Below are 16,675 nucleotides of genomic sequence, written 5' to 3' on the forward strand. Positions count from 1 at the left end.
AGTGATATAAAAGGTAATAACTGTGGGGGGTGAGCTGATGGAAAAAAGTACAGTTGTTAGGTGGGGACAGGATAGCCTTCTCTGAAGAGATGGGTTTTCAGGGATTGTCTAAAAGGAGACAAAGTAAGAGACAGTTGAACAGATTGGGGTAGGGAATTCCATTGGATGGGAGAGAACCAGGAAAAGTCTTGGAGGCGAGCATGGAAGGAATTGACAAGGGAGCTAGAGAGCAAGAAGTCTTGGGAGGAATGGAAATTTAGAGATTTAAAGGAATTTGGATCCATGTATGGCCTTTCCCACTAACAATCAACTTTTGTTTAACAGAAATATTGGAAAATTTATATCAGTCGGTTACAGCTGCTGATCACTGTATTCTGACAGTAGATAAGTCCTGCAGTCAGCATACAATAGCACGGTGAAGAGAATTCCTCCATCTTCCTTGTGTGAATCCATCTATGGCCAACCTAAGCCTTCCTTTGTGTAGACATCCAAAGTGTTCTTCACACTGTGTAATATTCTCTTTCGCTCCTCTTTGAGCAGCTACATAAAAGACGAGGTGGGGGGGAGCAGAGGGGCTGGGCCAGCACAGATAGTAGACATTTCCAGATGAGGACATGACTAAGAGCTGATTCAGACATGTGCTGTATGGATTGAGGCTCAGGTTTCACAGATAATTGACAGAGTAGTTGTTCAGCTATTTATGTCAGGTTTACATCAGGTTCAGGACAGGATCGGGTCAGGATTTTATCCTGTTCACACATATGTGGTTTAGAAATGGTTCCCATAGAAGTCAATAGCCTGTAATCCACACCTGAATCAGACCACAGTGCTCAGAAATTAGACAGAACTCTTTTTCACACTGCACTGAATCCGCAGTGAACATACTGTACATGAAAAGAAAACAGGAAGCAAGGTTATTTCACATGTCATGCGGATTGGATTTAGTTTTGATGAAGAAGGGAGTCCCTTCTTCATCAGAGATAACTAGACAATTAGTGCCCTCTTCCATATATACCATGGGACTGAAATTAGACCCTCCCACCAGTCCCATGGAAGAGGGCACTCATTGCCTAGCTAGCTCTGATGAAGATGGGACTCCCTTCGAAACGCGTCAGCCTTACTTTGAGAGTCTTCCCTCGTGATAAGACTCACGCTGGTCTCACACTCCTAGAGTTCCGTTGAGGATCTTATACGCTTGTTATACTTCTCTATTTGTGAGTATATTTATAATTCAATAAAATCACATTTTACTGAGGTAATGCACAAGGTTGGTGCGCTTTCTTTTTGTGTCACTTCACAGTGCCGGTCGGGCTTCCCCAGCCTTGTTTAGAGTTGCACAACCTCTTATGCATTGGTGGATGAATTTCTACAAGTTCCGTTTCCATCCACCCTTGCTCTGGGTCATAGAGCGCAGAAGATGTTGTTTTTGTTTCCACAAGGCCTCTTTAACCAGTCTTTTTTCTTTAGACAAAGTTTACATTAACAAATCTAACACTAAATAATATGGTCAGTGGCATCCCTAGGCAGGTGCGGGGGGGGGGTGCGCGCGCCGTACCGGGTGACACCTACCGCACGGGGTGACACCGGACCTGCTCCACAAAAACGTAAGTTGTAAATCAAGCTGACGATCCCCGCAGGATGGATCGGATCTGCGGATTGAACATAATGGATCGGAGTCCGATCCATTATGCTCCCCAATCTGCAGATCCGATCCATCCTGCGGGGATCGTCGGCTTTCTTTACAACTTACCTTTTCATGGAGCGTGTCCGGTGTCACCCCCGTATAGGTTGCATGCCGATGATCCCCGCAGGATGGATCGGATCCACAGATCTGATCAATCCTGTGGGGATCATCAGCATGCAACCTACTGTATATGGGGTGACACCAGACCTACTCCACAAAAAGGTAAGTTGTAAAGCAAGCCAACGACCCTCGCAGGATGGATCGGATTTGCGGATTAAGCATAATGGATCGGAGTCCGATCCATTATGCTCAATCCGCAGATCTGATCCATTCTGCTTGGATCGTCGGAGGGGGTGTCACCAAGTGTTATCGCACAGGGTGACACCAACCCTAGGGACGCCCCTGAATATGGTGATTCGGTCAAAGAGCTTTAGATTACTAGGTTTACAGCCTCTAAAAGTGCTAAAAAACTGTCAGTGCTTGTAATTACAGTATGAGACAATCAGAAAGAACAATATCACGTCTTTATATTTGCCATGTTCTGTCTCTGAGTCACAGTACTTTCATACTTGTGTCACCAGAGCTGTCACTCAAAGTTACAGATATGTTTGCTCAAGAGTCATTTAATGTCTACACCTCAGTTGATTCCATCCTTTGCGCAAGAGAGATTGCTTCCAATATTTGCACAAGGCTTGGCTCTGAAGTGTGATGTCACGAGGCAGGAAATATATGTGTGTTTATTACCACAGTAAAAAATAAGAACAAACCAAATTCTCTGAAGTGCGTGCAAATATGTACAAAATGTGTATGTGTTGAGTGACTCTGGATATGTACATCTCACTAGCCTAGCACTGCAACCCTTCATTTCTATAATGTATGCTAGGGAAACAAAGGTAAATACACCATAAACATTTTCTTTCTCATTTCAGATTTAATGCAGAAGGGATAGAGCCCCTGTCAAGTTTTTATCATTGTTTTGTTTCACAGTTAGGGAGATATACCGTCTATAACTGTCCTAAAGTTGCCACCTTTGCTTTGGGAAAATAAGTGACAGAGGGTGGAGTAGAGGGTGGGGATAAAAGAAGGACATATAGCACGCAGGGTTGTCACGTTTGTTCTGGCAAAATACAAGACAGGATGATTGCTTAAAGTGTTACTAAACTCCCAACAGTATAATCAGTCTGTATATGCAGTAAAGCAGGCTTGTTATACTCACTGTGGAACCTAAGGGGTTAATCCTCTGCATTGTGTAAAAAGGCTGTTTGATCCTGTCTTCTCTAATCCTCCCCTTCTTTTGCTGTCCAAAATCCATCTACCATAGTACAGAGTGGCAGTGGCAAGTCTGCACATGCTCTGTTTTGTGTGTATTGAAAGAGAGGTTGCTTTTTTTTTGGGGGGGGGGGTGAATGTGATAGGCACAGGGCCAATCAGGACTGTCCAGACAGAGGGTCAGGGGTTATGCAGCCTCATAGGACAGTCAGAGGAGAATGAAAACTCCTCCTACAAGATTAACTAGTGCTCAGCTGGACACTGATAGAAGTCACAAGATTGCTCTAACTGCTGATGAGAAAAAGTATTTAGCAGTTTATATTTACTAAAATAATTGCATTTCCATGTCCTGTGTACTGTGGGAGACCAGACATAGTGAATGCAGGGTCCTGGGTTTAGTAACACTTTAAAGAGCAACATTAAGAATACACAATCCCTTTAAATAACGTGCTTGGTGGATGCCTTAAACCTGAACGTGAACCTGCTTGTGAAGGGACGCATCTGTACAATGAATTTCAGCAATAATGACATTTTGAAAAATTGCTGCTAAATGACAGCTGCTCCCCAGCAACCTCGGAGAGTGAGTTCTCCTAATGTGTGTACTTATGACTTCAAGATGCAGAATGGTTCCAGGCAAGTGTAGTGTGCAGGAGTGAGCAGACGTAGTGGCAGTGTGGGCACCATGCTTGCAGTGGTCAAGAATGGCAGCAAGCAGTGATAGAGTCCATTATTCAAGCAAGATTTAGGGCAGACAGTGATCAGTAGGGCAATCTGTTATCCAGGCAAAGGTCAGGACAGACGGCAATAAATAGCATATCTCTTTAATTAGGCAAGGGTCAGTGCAGGTGGCAAGTAGCAGAATTAGTCGATATCTAGGCAGGGGTCAAGGCAGGTGGAAATCAGTAGCAAAATCCATTATCCAAGCAAGGGTCAGGGCAGGCGGCATACAGTAGCATAATCGGTTAACCAGGAAAGGGTCAGGGTAGGAGGCAATCAGTAGCATAATCTGTTATCAAGATAAGGGTCAGAGTAGGCAGCAATCAGCAGTGTATCCAATATTCAGGTAAGGGTCAGGGTAGGCTACAATCAGTAGCTTATCTGGTATCCAGGAAAGGCTCAAATGAACCGGTGCAGTCACGGCAAGGCACTTTGCACAGAAGCCAGATACTTGGAAAAGCTAACTCTATCACAGATTCTGAGCCCTGGGCTTATGATAGTACATGATATTTTAATAAAGTGACATGGCGGCACCAACCATTAACAACAAAGGAGATTAGGCAGACAAAGCCAACCCACTGTCTAGCAGGAAGATGTGACCCAGTGACTCTTCTCCCTGCTTCCAGTGTCCCTACATTAGTCAGATCCTCCATTCCTACACCGCATCTCTCCCATCTCAACACCCCCTCCATTCAAATTCCCATTCTTTTCTGCTTTGTGACCTTTGAAGGAGAGCACACACCTGATCTTGCTTCAGATTGTACATACAAACGCTGCAGGCAGTCCCCTAGGGTGATAACAGTTGGACATGCTTATATAACAGTACTCCTAGGATTGTAGGATGGTTGTGGCTGGGTATTTGGGTACTAGTGAGGCATGCTGGTACTTGTTTTGCCCCCAGGGTGGAAATACCAGAGCAAGCTGGTACTTGTGGTGCCGTCGGGTGATAATGTCTGGGCATGCTTGTATTTGCAGTGCCCCCTAGGGTGCTAATAGCTGAACATGCTGGTATTTATGGTGACTCCACAGGTTTTTGGTTACCTCAGGCTGCTCTTTGCTGATGAAGGACATTCACTGTTCAGTCTTCTGCACTCCTCACAGCTGCTTCTGCTAATCAGAACATCTCTTTGCTGATAGGATAGGTCCCAGAGTGGCATCTTCTCTTGTCATACACTGAGTGCACAATCGCCACATCTATAGATCACACTCAGCCTTATCCTCTGATGGGCTGCAGGAAAATGGGGAAGGATGGGCAGTCACAAGCTCCTGTTTTAGTTGTTCTGGGCTGCCTGAGTCCTAGCAACCAAGGACGCTAAGCAGCAGGAGCCACCTGTGTCCTAGCACCTAAGGATGAGACCAGGGGTGTGTGAAAAATTGAGACAAACTGCATCCCGTACTAAATCATTAGCATATATCAAGAGTAATGTTAGCATTACTAAACTCACTACTTCCAGCCAAAAAATAAAAATTAGTTTTTTTGCTTTGGTAGATGTTCCTCATAGCAATGCCACCATGCCATTTGATGTCTATTAGTTTAGAAAATAGCCCAAACTGTTTTTTTTTTTTTTTTTTTTTTTAAACATGGCTCCCCTTGACTTCAATGGGGTTTGGCTTTGACACCTAAACTTTATTCATGTTAGACGAACCTGCCTCAAACTGAATCCAAGTATGTTGGGCTCATCACCACTCACTCACAGCAAATCCCCACAGTATAGATTTAAAAAAAAGGAAAAGTTTAGTTATGCTCAAAGTCTAACCTCTGTCTAACGATCATTGATCAAGCAGTGTTATGAAGCATCTAACAAAACTGAATTAGGCTGAAATATCATGTTTACTGTTTTTGTTCTGATGGCAGACCCATAGATACCTACGTAAGTTATACTATTTGTCTCCTTTCTGAAGATGTACATTGTTCTCTTTCTCTAATATTTATAGGAAATCCACACCATTAGGTTACCAGCCACAGTATTGAACCTTTTCCATTTTTAACTATCCAGAAAAGGCAAAAAGATCATTATTATTTACTCCTGTTCCCAGCCAATAAATTAGATATTTTTTCTTTCTTTTTTTCAATAATGTTTCTATGATGAGTCTATTCTTTTTTGAATACATTGTACCATGATCATCCTAGCGCTGCTTCTGGTAAAGGCGACCAGTCAGCTGCAGTCACTCTGTATATAACAACTGGTCTTATTACCATTCCCCTTATTATTATTATTATTATTATTATACAGGATTTATATAGCCCCAACAGTTTGCTCAGAGTTTTACAATATAACGGGAGACAATACAGCAACAATATAGTTCAATACAAGAGGGTTAGGAGGGCCCTGCTCCTCAGAGTTTACAATCTAAGATGGACTACAAGACCCTACAGCCATAGCAGCAGTCAGCTTTGAATTTTCAATGAGCTACCATGGCGCTGTGAGCACTGTGTTAGTTCATTGAGTCTTCCTGTCAGAAGTATCAGCTTACCTGTATGGGATGTACGAGCAAGCAGATATACTGACAGATCTGCAGGAGACCTGCATGGCATCAGTGATCTGCTGATCGCTGGTGCAACGATTTACAGGCTTCTACTACAAAAAAATAATAAATGCACATTTTTTTTACCAGCAAAAAATGTGCATTTATTATTTTTTTGTAGAAACTTATCCATTAAGTAAGTTTCAAAATTTTACAATTTAGCTTGCTTGCTGTGACATATTTTCAGTTTTGTATTCCATCTTTAAAAGTCTCCCATAAGTGGCCATCTGTTATTCATTTATGGGGGGAAAATCTAGCCCTCAAGCATCTAGATAATGACAGAGCATACATTGACCCCATGTATTAATTATTAATATTTATTGATAATATTGTTTTCAATACATATTTATTGTTTATCTGCTAAAGGATGTGTATTTCTGTCTATGCAGTCCTTGGAGCTTACAATCTAAGAGATTACATCAATATCATCAAGTGTGCACTGTAATTAGTGCAGGACTGTGTTAAATAATCTTTTTTTCCTAAGTAAATGTCATCAGAAGTATCCTTCAACCAGGGGCGGACTGACAACTCATGGGGCCAACGGCAATAGGGGATCATGGAGCCCCTGTGTCCTTGCCCACACTCATAAAAGCCTATAAAAAAGGTACCAGGGGCATATCATGGGGCCCCCTACTGACCCCGGGCCCTTGGGCAGTGCCCGAGTGCTCGAATGGTCAGTCCGCCCCTGCCTTCAATCCTGCAATACTTTAACCCCACCCTGCTCTATCCAAAATTAAAGCAAATACATTTTGGGTTTGGATATACTTAAGGAAAGCTCTGACAACCTTTTCCATACTTATGTAGTGCCCCCCTGAACCCTAAAGGCTGGTGGGACCCCAAGTGACAGGGTGGACTATCATTTCACCCCAAGGTTGAGTCCACTGCTACAAATGGAGAATTGAAAAAAACATTGGGCACCAGTCACTTTAAGTGTCTTTAGATTAGATTATTATTATTTTATTAGTAGATTGTTTTGCTCATCACACAAGGAGAAGGAAATAAGTCCGCAGGTGGAACACTTATACAGTAAAAAGGATCTTTAAGCCAATACCAGCAATAGTGCATATAGAACCTTCAGCTGGTTATCAGAAATAGGATTTTACAGGGTATTTCCATAAGCATTGTGCCCTGTAGAGAACCCTGACTACAGGAAATACCTCTTGTCTAAACATGCTCTATTGAATAGCTTAGTCATGCTGAAAACAGACTATGCCTTTTATAAATGCAATGTACACTGTTTGATCACAGTTTTAGGATTACATTGGCCTTCTGACAGTGGTTTTCCCATGCCCTTCTTTTCCAGAAGCATACTGTCGCTGTAATTAACAGTTTCATGCACAGAATGTTCACCAGTTCCAAGCTGTTCAAGCTGTTCTTCTTACCATATAAGTGGTTCTAAAGGAAAAAGGTTTTTTCCCTTAAAGTGTAGCTAAAGGCAAAACTTTCTTTTTCATTTTGGATAGAGTGGAGATGGATTAGAACACCTGTCAGGTTTTTATTGCTGTCTCTGCTCCTGTTAGGGAGATTCGCCTTCTCTATAGGGTTGATTAACTAAAGGCAAGTAGACTGTGCACTTTGCAAAGTAGAGTTGCGCTCTGCAAGTGCAGTGGCTCCAGTGCTTAGTAAATGAGGTAGAATGTCACGTTGCAAAGAATACCCAATCACATGCAAGGAAAATTTTTAAAAAATGCATTTTGCTTGCATATGATTGGATGATGGAAGTCAGCAGAGCTTTTGCTCATTTACTAAGCTCTGGAGCAACTGCACTTTGCAAAGTACACATTCTATTTGCCTTTAGTAAATCAATTATGAAAAAAAACACAACATTTTTTAGACTTTTTGCTATAAAACATATCCAATAACAAAAATTAAAAAATTAAATTTCTTCATAAATTTAGGCCAAAATGTATTCTGCTACATGTCTTTGCCAAAAAAAACCCCAATAAGTGCATATTAATTGGTTTACATGAAAGTTATATTGTCTACAAATGGCGATGTATATATACTGGATTTTCTTTTTCTACTAGTAGTGGCGGCGATCAATGACTTATAGCGGGACTGCGGTGGGCATTCTGACACTGGGTGGGAACTGACTAACTGCCACTGACATCCCCAGTGAAACTAATACAGTGATCAGTGCTAATAAAAAGCTCTGACACTGTACTAATGACACTGGGCAGGAAGAGGTTAACATCTGGGGCGATCAAAGGGTTAATAGTGTGCTGTGTGTGTTTTACATTGTGTGCTGTTTTACTTGGGAGACATACTGCTTTGTATCTCTGTTGTGCATGCTGACAGGACAGAGACCTGTTTTGTTTACACACAGGTCTCCCTCTGTCACCTTCTCTGATGATCACTGAGTTGCCAGGAATCGTTGGCCGGGACCCGATGATTGACAACCTGAGCAGCCAATAGTGGCGCAGGTAGGGAGGTGTACGTGTGCCCCCTACCTGGAAATGCATATCACGAATATATGAGTGATTTTGCGCAGCCGTGCTGCCCTGAAGCAGTACTTCTGCTATAGGGTGGCGGGCAAGCGGTTAATACAATCTCTGCATTTGGGTAAAAAAACTTTCCAAAGTGTGTGCCTCCTCCCCTCCCCTAAAACTTACCTGACACGTCTCTTGATCCAGTGCTGTCACTGCCAGCAGCCCTGTTCTGCTTTCTTCCGGGATTCTCGACTTTGCTGAGAGCAGCTGAAGCCATTGGCTCATTCTACTGTCAGTCAAATCCTATGAAGGAGGAGTGGGGCCGAGCCAGGCTGTGTGTGTCTATTGATGCACACAGCCCGGCTTGGGAGTGCGCCTGCACAGGTGCCCCCACAGCAAGCGGCTTTCTATGGGAGCACTTAGAGAGAGAGAAAGGAAAGTGTGGACAGCGCTTGTAGGGTACCATTGAACAGAGCAGGTAAGAATATAATTGTAATAAAAAACATTCTAGCTTTAAAACCACTTTAAAGCTTTAGAAACATAAAAAAAATGTAGCCCTACCTCCACAGGAGCCACTTGGTTAATTGGATTCTCTGTTTGCCTCAACTCTGTGAATAACCTCAGCCACTCTGGCACACCTGGTTGAATAAAAACTGCTGTGAGCGCTTACTGTATAGGAGCACAGGTATAGATACTATTAACTCGACTGTGAATTAGCACCAAGAAATACACACACATCCTGGGCTTTTTTAATTTTGGAAATCAGCCAAAAGTTGTAGAGTGCTATGTCAGAGGAATAAGGTGGTTGATCAAGTTTGGGAATCGATTTCTGGGACATGGACTCACGAACAGTTAACATATCATGTGCAGGAGCATTTTTGTGGTAGGGAATCTACTTGTCAGGCCAAAGTCCAGGTATTTTCCACCAAAAAGATTTATTTGCACTCTGTTCATATTTGCATCCATCCTTGCCATTTTTGGTTGCCCACTGGCTGTCATCATGGACATCTTCCAGTCCCCTCCTTAAACCACCTATGCAATTCAAGAACACTTGATTTTTTCATAAAAATGTTCACCATAAAAAAATGTAATTAGGCTCATGAACAGCTGCTGCTAGCACCAATCATGTGTTCCCACATGTGTACAGGTATAAAAACAAAAAACTGATAAAAACAGATGCTGCGCTTCTTGTCATATCAAAATTACAAATACATCTACAAATGCACTTACTGTGTTACATGTATAGTGTAAAATATAATTTACCACAAACATATAATTGTTGCGTGATGAAAAACTCAAATTATATAACCAAATTTGAATAAATAACAAAAATGCAACGTCTGTGTTGGCTCTTATTCTTCACTGTGAAAGATTGTGGCACAACTCAATCAAAATAAACAAAGTTCATAAACTGTGATGCTTCATGCTCCTCTGAGTAAGTATTGTGCCCACAACTCTGGTACTGGAGCACCGCTACTGCTCTCACATGTGCCACCTTTTTGGTCACAAGGCTCTCACCTTGCCCATATGACCCATATGACCCATATAACGCTTTTCATTGTGCTCATATGGACATCCTCAAGAGTATAATCCCCACCTTATCCACTTTCGCACCACCAGGGAATTACGAGTGCAGGTCCCTTTAAGGGTCAGGGTCCAAAATGTCTGGCTGTGCAACACCACTCCATAGCCACAACATCAGAAAATAGAAATAACCACCTCCAGGGGTGGACTGACCATTTGGAAACTCGGGCACTGCCCGAGGGCCCGGTGTCAGTAGGGGGCCCCATGAGATGCCCCTGGTACTTTTTTCATAGGCTTTTTTGAGTTTGGGCAAGGACTCAGGGGCCCCATGATCCCCTATTGCCCGGGGGCCCCATGAGTTATCTGTCTGCCCCTGACCACCACCATGTAGAATTTAAAACACTCCAATTTTGTTAAGAAATCACACTTACAAGATATAAAGAAAGCCTTGCATAACACCAGTGTATTCACTGTACCACAAAACAGAACAGAACCGGACATCAGCTTCTGGTTTCTTGTCTTGTTTGCTCCCTAATCATAAAACCTGACTATAATGTTCATCTTGTAGACACATAATCACGACGGTTAACTTTGTAACATTTGTTACTGCACATACTCTTCAGCTTAAAGTATTACACCCCGGTCACACCGGGTGCGACTTGCCATGCGATTTGCCATGCCATGCAAGTCGCACCCTATTGTCCGCAATTAAAGCGGTCATATCAGTGCAATTCTGACTTGGTTAGAGCCACACCGATTTCTAAAGTAGTGCATGCACTACTTTGGGTGCGACTTGCATAGACATCTAGGCAGATGTCTTGCAAGTCGCACCTCAAGTCGAAATGACATCCGACTTTGGAATCATGCGACTTCACTGGAAGTCACACAATTTCAAAGTCAGATCAGTGTGACCCGGACCTTAAGGCTTCTTTTTTCAAGTTTTGGATAGAGTAGAGATGGATTAGAATACCTGTCAGGTTTTTATTGCGGTCTGTGCCACCATTAGGGAGATTCACCCTCTCTGTTTGTCCCATTCACCATTATCATTGAAAGTGAAAGTTGTCTCCATAAAAATAATAGAGGGGAAATCTTCCAATGGGGACATTGACCAATTCTTCTCTCTTTAATGAAGGGTCTTGTACATTAAAAATTAGGTAGTACAGTTCAGATAGGACATTGATTACAATTACATAACTGAACATCAAACTCAACTGGCTGTTCTTATCTTTTGGCTGCGCTGTTGCTTTGTGGTGTTGCTAATTATGATGGCATTCATACCTGGTAGTTTAGTAAGTTCTTAGTACAAAGTCCATGCTTGTGGTTGTCATAAGTAATTGGTCTCATTGGAGAAGAGTGCGGTACCCAAACACATCACACCCAGGTCCTATCTATGAAGCTCCCACACTCGATGCCAGACCAAGTCGATTCCCCTGTATTTTTTGCCCTACACAATGGGAAAGGAAACACCGGCCAAGTTTTAAAGGTATGTTACAAAAAACAGAAACAGAAAAATATAATACACAGTAGGCACTTGCCTACAATTGCATGCCCCACCTACTCCATTCTCCACGTTCACAGATCTTTGCCCCACGTCCTTCAAAACATGGCTGAAACCTTCTACAACCCCCCTCATGACCATTAATTAAATATAGGACCAGCCTACACCAGTGGCATAACTAGAGCCTTCAGAGACCCGTTGCAAGAAACCATGAAGGGCCCCCCAACCCTCAGCCGGGACTTTGCCGTCAGAGCGTGGTGGCAGAACACCAGAGCCGGTCACAAGTGTGACCTTTGTGATACTGGTAATTCCGCCAATGGTGTCAGTAGTTTTTTTTGTTTTTTTTTTAATTTTACAATTTTTTTACTTTTTTTTTCAATTTCTTTAACCATTTGAATACTGGGCAATTTTACACCTTCCTGCCCAGGCCATTTTCCAGGTTTCAGCGCTCTCACACTTTGAATGACAATTGCGCGGTCATACAACATTGTACCCAAACTAAAATTTTATCATTTTCTTCACACAACTAGAGCTTTCTTTTGGTGGTATTTAATCACCGCTGGGGATTTTATTTTTTGCTAAATTATCAAAAAAAGACCGAAGATTTTGAAAAAAAAAAACACATTTTTCTTTGTTTCTGTTATAAAAGTTTGCAAATAAATAATTGTTCTTCATAAATTTAGGCCAAGATGTATTCTGCTACATGTCTTTGGTGAAAATAACCCAAATGAGGATGTATTTTTTAGTTTGTAGGAAAGTTATAGAGTTCACAAACTATGGCATAGATCTGAATATTGATCGATCCTGAAGTACTGACGGCCAATCTAATTTCTTGAGGTCCAAGAATGTCAGAACAGTACAGATATCCCCCAAATGACCCCTTTTTGCAGAGTAGACAGTTCGACGTACTTCATAAGAGGCATGGCGAGTTTTTTGAAGTTATATTTTTTTTGTCATACTTTTTCGGAAAATGAAAAAATGCAAAAATTATTTTCACTATTTTTTTTTTACATACTATCACCAGTGCAGTACAGCGTCTTCATATAACTGGCATGGCGGTGATCATAGTAACATTGTACTACATTGATGACATTGTACTACTTTGGGGAAGTGATCAGTATTTTTTTTTATTTTTTTTTTTACACAATTTGCTTATAGCAAAGAATTACTTTGCTATAAGCAAGCATTTACCTGAATGACATTGATTCATTCAGGGTTTTTTTTTTCTGTGCTTAGCTGTGATTTGGCCACAGCTAATCACATGACATGTGCATGTGATTAGCTGTGACCATTCACAGCTAGGCAGTAGTATACAATGGATGGCATGAATGAAGCCATCCATTGTATACAACTGTCATGTGACCTGTTGTGATTGGTCACAACAGGTCACATGGTACCGGCAACGGGGCCGATACTCAGATCTGTCATCGGCCGTGTCCGAGGTACACGGCCGGTGACAGATCACGCCGCTGCGCGGCTCTGCAAGCGCGAAAAGTGCGCATGTGCGGGAGGACGCCATTTGCGTCCAACCTGGAAATCCGATACATTTTTCCGGCCGCCTTTTGGCTATTGGCCGGGCATGTATTGGTTAAATTATTATTTTTTTATTATTTATTTATTTAATAGGAGTCCCGTTGGGGGGCTTTGATGAGATATCAGGGGTCTAAACAGACTTCTGATTTTCCACCTTTGAGACAGAGAAAGGATATTGAATGAATGGACAGGAATAGCTCTGTACAGAGCTTCCCCTCCATTCACAAACTGAAAAGTAAAGCAGTAGTAGAGTAGTTTATTATGTTACAGTTTTGAATGGATAGAGTTAGTGATTGGTACGGATCACTGACTCTCCATTCAAAAAGGTAGGGGCTGGTAAATGACACACCGGCCCCTTCCCCACTGTCCATCCTGACAGATCCCCTCGGGGGAGGCAGGCAAGGAAATGGAATGGTGGCTGGAGAGCACGGGGGGCCAGAAAAGAGCACAGGGAGGCGGAGAGCAGGGGGCAGGAAAGAGCATGGGGCCAGAGAGCACGGGGGGCCAGGAAAGAGCACAGGGGACCAGAAAACATGGGGGGGGGCAGGAAAGAGTACGGGCGGGAGAGAGAGCACGTGGGGGAGCAGGAAAGAGCTCAGGAGGGCTGGAGAGCACACAGAGGAAAGCAGAAAAAAAGCTGGATAGGAGGAGCGGTGGGGGTGGCTGCATATAGAGGAACCAAACTCTTTATGTTTCTCCTGCAGCCACTGAATGTCTGTGGGAAGAAGAGAGAGTCCGGAATTCAGTGGAGAGATGGAGAGGCAGCACACAGAACACCTGCAGCATGGGGAATGGTCACAATTGCAACCCCTGCGACCCCTGTAGGTACAACCTCTGAAAAGTATAAGCATGCATATGTACTCAGTACTTGGTTTGGGCCCCTTTTGCAGCAATTACTGCCTCAATGCAGCATGGCATGGAAGCTATCAGCCTGTGGAACTGCTGAGGTGTTATGGAAGACGAGGATGCTTCAATAGCGGCCTTCAGCTCTTCTGCATTGTTCGGTCTCATATCTCTCATCTTTCTCTTGGCAATGCCCCATAGATTCTCTATGGGGTTCAGGTCAGGTGAGTTTACTGGCCAATCAAGCACAGTAATCCCACGGTCATTGAACCAGGTTTTGGTGCTTTTGGCAGTGTGGGCAGGTGCCAAGTCCTGCTGGAAAATGAAGTCAGCATCCCCATAAAGCTCATCTGCGGAAGGAAGCATGAAGTGCTCCAAAATCTCCTGGTACACGGCTGCGTTGACCCTGGACTTAATGAAGCACAGTGGACCAACACCAACAGATGACATGGCTCCCCAAATCAACACAGACTGTGGAAACTTCACACTGGACTTCAAGCATCTTGTAGTGTGTGCCTCTCCGTTCTTCCTCCATACTCTGGGTCCTTGGTTTCCAAAGGAGATGTAAAAGTTGCTCTCATCAGAAAAGAGGACTTTGAACCACTGAGCAACAGACCAGGTCTGTTTTTCTTTAGCCCAGGTAAGACGCTTCTGTCGTTTGTTGTTCAGGAGCGGCTTGACAAGAGGAATACAACATTTGAAGCCCCTGTCCAGGATCCATCTGTGTTTGGTGGCTCTTGATGCACTGACTCCAGCCTGAGTCCACTCCTTGTGAAAGTCCCCAACACTTTTGAATGGCCTTTTCCTGACAATCCTCTCCAGGATGCGGTCATCCCTGCTGCTGTGCATCTTTTTCTTCCACACTTTTCTGTGACAGGAGTGACTTTTGGGGGTGGGGGGACCCCTGTGTCAGCTCATGTTCCCTTCATTATGTTTAACCCACCCCGTGCCTGTTAAGGGGTGCAGGGTGTGAATGTGAATGTCCATGTCCTAGTATTGTGTATTGGCTTGTCCCTTGTTCTCTGCCATGTGCTACATCCCATTGTTCTGTGTCTTGGTTGGGTGGGGGGGTATTTCCTGTAGCCCTTCCCACTGATGGTGCGGGCTGATGATGTGTTTCCTGTCCCTGGTTGTGTTTCCCCGCCCTGTGTATATATCTTGTGTTTGTATAAAAATAAAGGAGTTGACTTCCTGTCTTAAGAAGAGTCTGGTGCTGTCTATTTCCTGCATTATCAGCGGGTGATGTCCGGGGATTTGTGTTCAGACAGGGAAGCTGCAGTAAAACGGAAAATACCCAAGTGCGGTCTGGGTCCGATTCCGTTACATATTCCCTTCCACATAACTTTCTATTAATGTGCTTTGATGCAGCACTTTGGAAACATCCAACTTCTTTTGCAATTACCTTTTGAGGCTTTCCCTCCTTATGGAGGGCGTCAATGATGGTTTTCTGCACAACATTCAGGTCAGCAGTCTTCCCCATGATTGCGATTCCTACTGAACCAGACTGAGAGACCATTTAAAGGCTCAGGAACCCTTTGCAGGTGTTATGGCTTAATTAGCTGATTAGAGTGGGACACTTTGAGCCGAGAATATTGCACCTTTTCACAATATTCTAATTTTCTGAGATTGTGGATTTGGGGTTTTCATGAGATGTAAGCCATAATCATCACAATTATGACAAATCACAGCTTGAACTATCTTGCTTTGCATGTAATGAGTCTATCTCATATATTAGTTTCACCTTTTAAGTTGAATTACTGAAATAAATTAATTTTTGCACGATATTCAAATTTTTTGAGTTTCACCTATATCTGTACCGGAGTGGAACTCAGAAGTGATCAAAGAGCTAAGAGGAGGGAAAAACAGCACTGGGCAGTTGCTGTTGATACTAGCAAGTCAACTAAATAAATAGTGTGGAGCCAAACAAGCCAAACAGACCCATCACACTATGATCCTTAAAGGATCCTACTCACGAAGGCAACAGACACTAGGACTTAACCCGCTGCATTACCACATTGGTATACATACAAATGTGTCCCATCTTGTGGTTGAAAAATATAATGGCAGCAAAAATACTTATAGGATCTTTAATTATGTCATAATAAACTAACATGATTTCTGAGATTGCCTGCTTAGAAAATCACAAATAAATATTAAATCTTTATTGATATTAAAAAGGTCACATAAAATAAAAGAGAAAAAAATAAAAACTTATTTTTAAAATTAAAAAAAATATTAAAAAATAAAAGCAGAAGAGAAACAATAACTTATACTGCATCTCAGCATGATATCAATGAGCAATTACCTGAAGAACTGACAATCGGGAGGTTCTAACACAAGCATTTATAGACTTTCAAAAATGCGGGTCTGACCTTTTACAGTGAGTTCTGAATCTAATAGGGAATTATGGATGTATTAAGAGATATAATAATTTTTTTTGCCCAGACATACACTTTAAACCCAGTGCAATTTATTAAAAATAACCATGCTGCCATAACAACAAAATTCCATTATGCTTTTGGAGTTAGAAAATAAAGGCAAATATGTCTGGTTGCTATAACAAAACCACTAAGCTGAAATCATTTTAGTATTGCAAAATATGGAAAACAATGTACGGAATACATTCTGGTGTGAAGAGCAATATAAACACTT

The sequence above is a fragment of the Staurois parvus genome, unplaced genomic scaffold (genome assembly GCF_062004578.1).
Source record: "Staurois parvus isolate SC_StPar_1 unplaced genomic scaffold, SC_StPar_1.0 ptg000232l, whole genome shotgun sequence".
Classification (NCBI taxonomy): Eukaryota; Metazoa; Chordata; class Amphibia; order Anura; family Ranidae; genus Staurois; species Staurois parvus.